The 9,350-nt window shown below is 40.4% G+C and overlaps 1 long non-coding RNA gene across 1 annotated transcript; it reads right to left on the minus strand.

Annotated features, from left to right (window-relative positions):
* Positions 1–4,714: 4,714 nt before the first annotated feature.
* On the minus strand, positions 4,715–9,093 carry LOC141582689 (uncharacterized). The gene is made up of 3 exons (XR_012515583.1): positions 8,895–9,093; positions 8,413–8,525; positions 4,715–4,773 (listed from the first exon to the last, which is right to left on the minus strand). It is a non-coding gene; the product is annotated as an uncharacterized LOC141582689 (long non-coding RNA).
* Positions 9,094–9,350: the final 257 nt, after the last annotated feature.

Consider the following 9,350-nt stretch of genomic DNA (forward strand, 5'->3'; position numbering starts at 1 on the left):
GGGATAACAGTTGAAATGGTGCACACGGAGATGATAGTGCTGCCGGAAGCTGGTCCGCACTGTCGTACGCCCAACTGGGCAACGTTTGCGCTGTGAGACGCGGAGTAGTGGCTAGCGATTGTGGTCGTAAAGTCGAATGGTCGTAAGTTGCATAGGTTGTAAGTTGATCAATACCTGTACATGCACATAGAAAAATCCCATCAAGTTCATGCCATAGTCACTATAGGTCCATAATAAAATGCTTAGCTAAGAATTCTCCAGGGCCCTACTGATTCTGCTTTCTATTACTCTAAATTGGTTCAAATTTTGTAGAATTTTATAAACATGGAAAAATTAAGTATAGATTCTCGGCCAGGCGCAGTGGCTCACGCCTGTAATCCCAGCACTTTGGGAGGCCGAGGCGGGTGGATCATGAGGTCAAGAGATCGAGACCATCCTGGTCAACATGGTGAAACCCCGTCTCTACTAAAAATACAAAAAATTAGCTGGGCGTGGTGGTGCGTGCCTGTAATCCCAGCTACTCAGGAGGCTGAGGCAGGAGAATTGCCTGAACCCAGGAGGCGGAGGTTGCGGTGAGCCGAGATCGCACCATTGCACTCCAGCCTGGGTAACAAGAGCAAAACTCCGTCTCAAAAAAAAAAAAAAAAAAGTATAGATTCTTTTGAGGAAATCTGGCTCCTTTCACTCAGCATTATTATTTGAGACACAGCCATATTGCTGCCTGTATCAATAGTTGATACTTTATATTGCTGAACAGATGACTGTCAAATGGCTAAACTCCAATTATTTTATCCCTTTATTTGTTCGTAACTGTTTTCCTTGCACTCATTGTTTCTTTTTTCCCTTCTCTTTTTCTGCTTTCTCTGGCTCATTGAAAATTGCATATAATTTTACTTTCTCTTCTTTCTTAGCACATCAATCATAGTTCTTTTCAAAATTTCTTTAGTGGTTTCCCTGGTGTTTGCACTATGCATTTGGAACTAATCTGAATCTCTTTCAAGTAACACTATACCAAGCTTGTCCAATCTGCAGTCTGTGAGTGGCACGTGGCCCAGGATGGCTTTGAGTGCATCCCAACACAAATTTGTCAACTTTCTTAAAACATTGTGAGATTTTTTTTTTTTTTTTTTTTTTTTTTTTTTTTTTTTTTTTGCTCATCAGCTATTGTTAATGTGTTTTATGTGCAGCCCAAGACAGTTCTTCTAAGGTGGCCCATGGAAGCCAAAAGATGGAGCATCCCTGCAGCATGCTTCATGGGCAGTGTGGCTGTATTATAATAGGATATTCCCAATATCTCCCTCCCTTCCCTTAACAGATTGTAATTTACTTATCTGTTCTTTGGCATCTGTCATTCATTTTGAAAAACTTCCATCCATTATTACTTCAAATATTTCATTTGCTTCGTTCTCTCTTTTTTCTCCCAATTACTCATATGTTACATCTTTTGAAACCATCGTACAGTCTTGGATATTCTGCTCTTTTTTTTCTTTTTGCATTGCACTTTGGGAAATTTCTATGGATATGTCTTCAAGTTTATTTCCTTGGCCATGTCCAATCTATTAATGAAGGCATTTCAAATTTTTAACATTTCCTTTCAATTCATTTTTAAAGCTTTCCACTCTCTGTTTATATTACCCGTATATTCTTGCATGTTGTCTGCCTTTCCCATTCTAGCCTTTAACATATTAATTATAGATAGTTTAAATTCCTGGTGGGACAGTTCTAAAACTGTGTCATATCTGAGTCTGGTTCTGATGCTTGCTTTGTCTCTTGAGGTTGTTTTTTTCTTGTCTCCTAGTGTGCCTTGCTGAAAGCGGGACATGATGAATTAGATGCTAATAACAAAGGTAAATAGGCCATTAGTGTGAGGGTTTATGTTTATCTGGAGGAGTTATGCTGTGGTTACTCTTTGTTATAGCTGTAAGTATCTGAGGCCAGTTTCCTTTAAAGTCCTTATTTTTATCTCCTCTGTTGGCTTGAGTTTCCCTAAGAGCACTTTGTTACATAAAGTATCTGCCTTGCAGCTCTTTCAGCTGTTATCCACTGATGTCCTGGACCCCTGATGTGGTGGTAAATGATGGGAAGGGAAAGCAGTCTATAACTCTATGATTAAATCTCATTCTACTAATGGACCTTTGTCCCTGGGCTGAGACCTTCACAAATGTTTCTTAGCTTTTTTCCTCCAGGTGAGACGGGAAGGATAGCAGGTCCTAAGTTGAGGAATTGCCCCTCTCCTAAGCTCATAAGACTCTAGTAATGTCCTTTTCTCATGAAGGGTAGATTTTTTTTAAGGGAAAATGCTTTGCGAGTATTTCAAAATGATTACTACTAAGTTTTCTCTTTGCTCTCCACCATGAGAACCTAGTGGGGCTTCTGGGATAACCTATGAAGTATGCCACCTATAACACCTTCCCCACAACCCCAAGACTGAGGATCCCAGGAGTATCTCATGCTCACATTAGTCCATACTCAGCCTCCAGGAATTTTTCAAAGTAACCATTTAGTATTCTTATCAGTTTATGGCTCCGGTAGCTTCTGCTCCAGGTAAGCTGATCTTGGCTTGACTCTCCATGTCAGCCTCTTCCTCCAGATTTCAGGGTGGTGGTTTGTCTTGCTACATCAAATCTCTGATAGGTCTAAGAAAAATTATGAATTTTTAGTTCGTTCACTTTTTTTCTTATTGTAAGAATGGGAATGACAACTTTCAAGCTCTTTATATGGTGGAGCTCATTATAAGATCAGCTTAAAGAAGGGAAGCTGACCCCATTCAGCAAGTTAGGCTTCCAGAATCAGTATCCATTCTCCTGGTAATAGATACTTATATTATGTTCAATTTCAAGCTTTTATGAATAAAACTGCTACAAATTTCATGTACAAGACTTTGCATGGATGTATGATTTCATTTCTCGATGTATGATTTCATTTCTCTTAGGTAAATACCAAGAGTGGAACAGCTGGATCATCATATGGTAGCTGAATATTTAACTTTCTAAGAAATGACACACTTTTCCAAAGTGGTTGTATCATTTTACTTTCTTACCAACACTTGCACGTATAAAGAACTTTTGAAGGAAACATATACAGTCGGTCCCCAACTTAAAATTGTTCTACTTAACAATTTTTTGACTTCACAATGGTGAGCAAGTGATATGCATTCAATAGAAACTGTCATTTGAGGGACCATACAACCATTCTGTTTTTCACTTTTGTAGAGTGTCCCGTAAATTACATGAGATACTGAACATTTTGTTATAAAATAGACTTTGTGTTAGATGATTTTGCCCAACTAAAGACTCATGTAAGTGTCCCAAACATGTTTAAGGTAGGCTAGGCTGTGCTACAACATTTGGTAGATTAGCTCTATTAAACACATTTTTGACTCTAATGGGTTTACTGGGGTGTGAACCCATCTCAAGTTCAAAGCATCTACATTTAAAGATTTTATTTTTGTTATCTATACGTTGTTACAACCACGTATGGCAGGCCCCTTAGTAATTCTGACTACAGATTTAACAGTTCAAAGATAGCAATAACAATTAGGCAAAAGCCACATTTGGGACAGAATTTTGATGTAATGTAATCATCATTATTTTGGTATAAGATATTCAGAAAATATGTGAGTCCATTAAAGAATCCTGGAACATCAAGATTTTTAAATATTCAGTGCTGATTCAATAGCTTTAGTGTTCAGTAAGAGTTACTGTGTTTCCAAAAGTCATTAATTTAGCCATTTAAAACCAATACAGATAGGCCGGGCGTGGTGGCTCACGCCTAATCCCAGCATTTTGGTAGGCCAAGGCAGGTGGATCACGAGGTTAGGAGATTGAGACCATCCTGATTAATATGGTGAAACCCCGTCTCTACTAAAAATACAAAAATTTGCTAGGTGTGGTGGTGCATGTCTGTAGCCCTAACTACTCAGGAGGTTGAGGCAGGAGAAACACTTGAACCCAGGAGGTGGAGGTTGCAGTGAGCGAGATTGTGCCACTGCACCCTCCAGCCTGGGCAACAGAGAGAGAGTTTGCTTTAAAACAACGATGACAACAACAACAACAAAACCTACAGATAGAAGATTTCTATCATAGAGCAGGATCAAATTTTGTGAGAGTCAATTAAAGGAGATAACAATTATATTATCTGAGAAAGGTCTGACCAGAGATGGGGCTTAGAGACTCTTGCTTTGCTTCTAGGTAGGTTACTAGAGTTCACTTTTGTCAAGGAGCTGACAATCCCTTCTTTCCTTTCTTTATTATCCTGCAGCTGGTGGAGCAGAAATACGAGCCATATAGTGACATCACAGCTAGCACACAGCTGCAGAGCCAGTTTCTGACAGTTATTAGTCAAAGGCACTACTCCATCTACAAATCTGGATTGTGGACCCTGGGCACTGTGTAGCAACTCTACAGGTGTCATTGTCGATAAAAAGTTCATTTCTTAGGGAGAGTTTAAATTCAAAATCAGAGGAATGTGGGTCACAGATCTCAGCCGTCATTTATTAACTATTTATTAACTACGTCTCTTGGTATATGAGTTAGCCTTTCTAAACGCCATTTCTTCATTAATAGACAGCAGTAATACATATTACCTACCACATGAAATTTCTGTAAGGATTTTAAGGAGATAATACATTAAAAGTCCTCAGCAAAGTGGCTAATATATAGAACCACTCAATAAATATTAGCTCTACTTTTTGCTTCGTAATAGACGATGTTACTGAACTTTCTCCCCACGGTTCTAGCATGTTCAATTGATGCTTATCTTAGAACGAGGATCCTGTAGCAAAGAGAGTTAGTAGATTAGTTGTGCTCATTCGAGTCATTTGAGAAATGCATGTGGTGCCAAAGTACGTGTAACAAACAGTACTATAGACAGGATTCTTTTTTTTTTAATTGTACTTTAAGTTCTGGGGTACATGTGCAGATCTTGCAGGATTGTTGCATAGGTACAAACATGCCATGGTGGTCTGTACATGCCTCCATTCCCCCATCACCTACCGACATCACGCATTTCTCCCAGTGTTATCCCTCTCCAACCTCCCCATCCCCTGCTGTCCCTCCCCTAGACCCCCAACCCCCAACAGACCCCAGTGTGTGGTGTTCCCCTCCCTGTGCCTATGTGGTTTCATTGTTCTACACCCGCTTATGAGTGAGAACATGCAGTGTTTGGTTTTCTGTTCTTGTGTCAGTTTGCTAAGAATGATGGTTTCCAGATTCATCCATGTCACTACAAAGGATACAAACTCATCATTTTTCTTTTTTTCTTTTTTTTTTTTTTAACTGATTTAAAGTAAAACGGAATAAAAAAAATTATGCCTTGGCGAAAGTTTAACTTAGAATCCAAAGTAATACTTATACTTTTATTTTATTTATTTATTTATTTATTTTTAGAAAGAGAAAAAGAATAATAAGAAAAAGAATAAAGAAGAGGAAGAAAGAGAAAGAGGAAGAGGGAGAGAGAATGGGGGTATTGCTTTGTTGCCCGGGCTAGAATGCAGTCTAAATATGGGTATGCCTATAATTGTCCTTAATAATGGAGACATGAAAGAAAATGAGGGAAGAGAGTAACAAACAAGGAGCCAACCAACATTTCGTTTAAACTTCTAAGTTGATATGATGTGGTACTGATAAGAGTGTATATTTTGTGTAAAGTGGAGAGTTCTATAAATGTTAATTACGTTTACTTGTTCCAGATCTGAGTTCAAGTCCTGGATATCGTTGTGAATTTTCTGTCTCATTCTTCTGTCTAATATTAATGTTGAAGTCTCCCACTATTATTGTGTGGGAGTCTAAGTCTCTTTATAAGTCTTGTATGTCTGGGTATTCCTGTATTGGGTGCGTATATATTTAGGACCTTTAACTCTTCTTGTTGTTGCATTGATTCTTTTATCATTATATAATGTCCTTCTTTCCTTCTTTTGATCTTTGTTGCTTTAAATACTATTTTATCAGAGGCAAAAATTGTAACTTCTGCTTTTTATTTATTTATTTTTGCTCTCTGGTTGGTTGGTAAGTCTCTCTCCATCCTTTGTTTTGAGTCTTTGTGTATCCTTGAACGTGAGATGGGTCTGGATGCAGCATACAGTTTTAGTTTTTTGTCCAAATTGGCTGTCTGTCTTTGAATTGGGGAATTTAGTCAATTTAAATTTAGAATTAATAATGATATATGTGAGTTTAATACTGCCATTTGCCCATTAGTTGATGTAAATTCTTCATTATATTGATGTTCTTTACTTTTTGGTATTTTTTAGAAAGGCTGATACTGTTTGTTCCTTTCTATGTGTAGTGGTTCTTTCAGAAGCTCTTGTAAAGCAGGCCTGGTGGTGATGAATTCTCTGAGTGCTTGCTTGTTCACAAAAAACTTTATTTTTCCTTCACTTATGAAGCTTAGTTTGGCTGGATGTGAAATTCTTGGTTGAAAGTTCTTTTCTTTAAGGATGTTGAATATTGGTCCCCACTCTCTTCTGGCTTGTAGGGTTTCTGCTGAGAGATCTGCTGTAAGTCTGATAGGCTTCCCTTTGTGGGTAACCTGACCTTTCTCTCTGGCTGCCCTTAGTATTTTCTCCTTCATTTCAACCCTGGTGAATCTGACGATTATGTGCCTTGGAGTTGCTCTTCTTGAGGAATATCTTTGTGGTGTTCTCTGTATTACCTGAAGTTGAATATTATCCTGCCTTACTAAGTTGGGAAAATTTTCCTGAATAATATCCTGAAGCATATTTTCCAGCTTGGATTCATTCTCTTCGTCACATTCAGGTACACCTATCAAGCGTAGATTAGGTCTTTTCACATAGTCCCATATTTCTTGGAGACTTTGCTCATTCCTTTTTATCCTTTTTTCTCTAATCTTGTCTTCTAGTTTTATTTCATTAAGTTGGTCTTCGACCTCTGATATCCTTTCTTCTGCTTGATCAATTCGGCTATTAAAACTTGTGCATACTTCACGTAGTTCTCGTATTGTGTTTTTCAGCTCCATCAATTCATTTATTTTCCTCTCTAAATTTTGTATTCTTGTTGACATTTTGTCAAACCTTTTTTCAAAGTTCTTAGTTTCTTTAGATTGTGTTAGAACAAGTTCTTTTAATTCACAGAAGTTTCTTATTATCCACGTTTTGAAGCCTGCTTCTGTAATTGGAACACACTCGTTCTCCATCAAGCCTTGTTTCGTTGCTGATGAGGAACTGTGATTCCCCTGCTGAGGGAGAGGTATTCTGATCTTGGGTATTCTCAGCCTTTTTTGACTGTTTTCTTCCCTTCGTTGTAGATTTATCCATCTGTGGTCTTTATAATTACCGTCTTTGTAATTGGGTTTCTGAGTGGACGTCCAACTTATTGATTCTCAGCGCCGAAATCTGAGCAACCCACTGCACCGACTAAATCAGCGGCGTAAAGATTGGTGGTGCTTTTCTGACTCTGCACCGAGAACCGACGCTCTGAGGCGCCGGCAAAACCGCCTCGCCGGTCACAAGAGTCGCGCTGGTGACCCGTGGGGCTCCTCCGCTGGGAATCTCCTGGTGCGTGAGCAACAAGAATTCATGTGAAGGTGTGGCGTCCTCTCGTTCTTTGCGTTTTCACTGGGAGCTACAATCCCGAGCTGCTAGTGATCAGCCATCTTGGATCTCTCTGAAACTCAACATTTTTCATGGCTGCATAGTATTCCATGGTGTATATGTGCCACATTTTCTTTGTCCAGTCTATCATCAATGGGCATTTGGGTTGGTTCCAGGTCTTTGCTATTGTAATCAGTGCTGCAATGAACATATATGTGCATGTGACTTCATAATAGAACAATTTATAATCCTTTGGGCATATACCCAGTAATGGGATTGCTGGGTCAAATGGAATTTCCATTTCTAGGTCCTTGAGGAAGCACCACAGTGTCTTCCATAATGGTTACTAATTTACATTCCCACCAACAGTGTAAAAATGTTCCTATTTCTGGGTAGAACTCGGTCAGATGTGCTGGCTGCAAAACTTTCAAGTGAGAGGGCTTTAATTTACTGGCCTTTGTGGGGGAGAGACCTGCCAAGCTGTCACCTGTCTCCCTGCTTTCAGCTCTCCCTCTTCCTGGGGGGTGGGTGGTTCCCTCCCGCAGGCACTCTCGGCACTCTTGGCAGAAGTCAAAACTTCTGCCCAGATCTGTACTGACAACTCATGGCGCCAGGCCTGCCGAAGCTGTTGCTCAGATCTGTGCGGTATCGGTAACTCGCAGCACTTTTCAGCCCGGTGGCGTTATCCTGGACTGTGGGTTGCAGCGGCCATGGGAGAAGGGCAGTATCTGAACCAGAGTGCCAAGGGGGTAAAGTCCTCGATCCTCTGTCCAGTTGCACTTCCTGGGTAGGGCAGCACCTCACCCTGCCCCAGTTTGTCCTCCTTGGGCTACACCCACTGTCCAACCAGTCCCATTGAAACGAACCTGGTTCCTCGGTTGGAAATGCAGAGATCACTCCCCTTCTGTGTCTCTCTCACTGGGAGCTGCGCTCCAGAACTGTTCCTATTCAGCTATCTTGGTGGAAGTCGACAAGGATTCTTAAAAGAGGGAAGCAGAAAATGAGAAAAGTCTCAACGTTTATTTTTATTTATTTATTTTGAGACAGAGTCTCACTCCGTCACCCAGGCTGGAGTTCAGTGGTGTAGTCTCAGTTCACTGCAATCTCCGCCTCCCAGGTTCAAGTGATTTTCCTGCCTCAGCCTCCCAAGTAGCTGGGATTACAGGTGCCCCCCCCCCACCACGCCTGGCTAATTTTTGTATTTTTAGTAGAAACAGGGTTAAACCATGTTGGGTAGGCTCATCTCAATCTCCTGACCTCAGGCAAATCGCCCCCGTCAGCCTCCCAAAGTGCTGGGATTATAGGTGTGAGCCACTGCACCCAACCTCGACATTTATTTAATACTCACCAAATTCCAGGCACTATACCAGGCACATTAAGCATTAGATCTCTGTGCCACAGCTATTTGAGGAAGGGCTTGATATCACAGATGGTGATACTCAGAGAAAAGCACTGTCACACAGCTGTTGATGGGGAAGGTGATGATTTAGACCCATGTGGATGTGACCACAAAGCCTCTGCTAGGCCTTGGGTACCCAAAAGGTGGGTTGGACTTCCATCTGCAGAGGAAAGGAAGAAGGGTAGCCTTAGAAAAAGAACTAAGTTTTGGAGCCAAGCTAAGTAAAATGTGTTCTGGAAACACTGATTCTCAGATCTCCAACAGCTTTTCTAGTTTCTTCTAGAACTTTAGGGAAAATTCTGTTGATGAACATATTGCCACTACTGGGGATCCTCATTTGCTGACTTGTTAGCACATAAAACTAAAATATACATATCACTGTCTCTTGGACTCATTAGAAGACGG

The sequence above is a fragment of the Saimiri boliviensis genome, chromosome 2, assembly GCF_048565385.1.
Source record: "Saimiri boliviensis isolate mSaiBol1 chromosome 2, mSaiBol1.pri, whole genome shotgun sequence".
Taxonomy (NCBI): Eukaryota; Metazoa; Chordata; class Mammalia; order Primates; family Cebidae; genus Saimiri; species Saimiri boliviensis.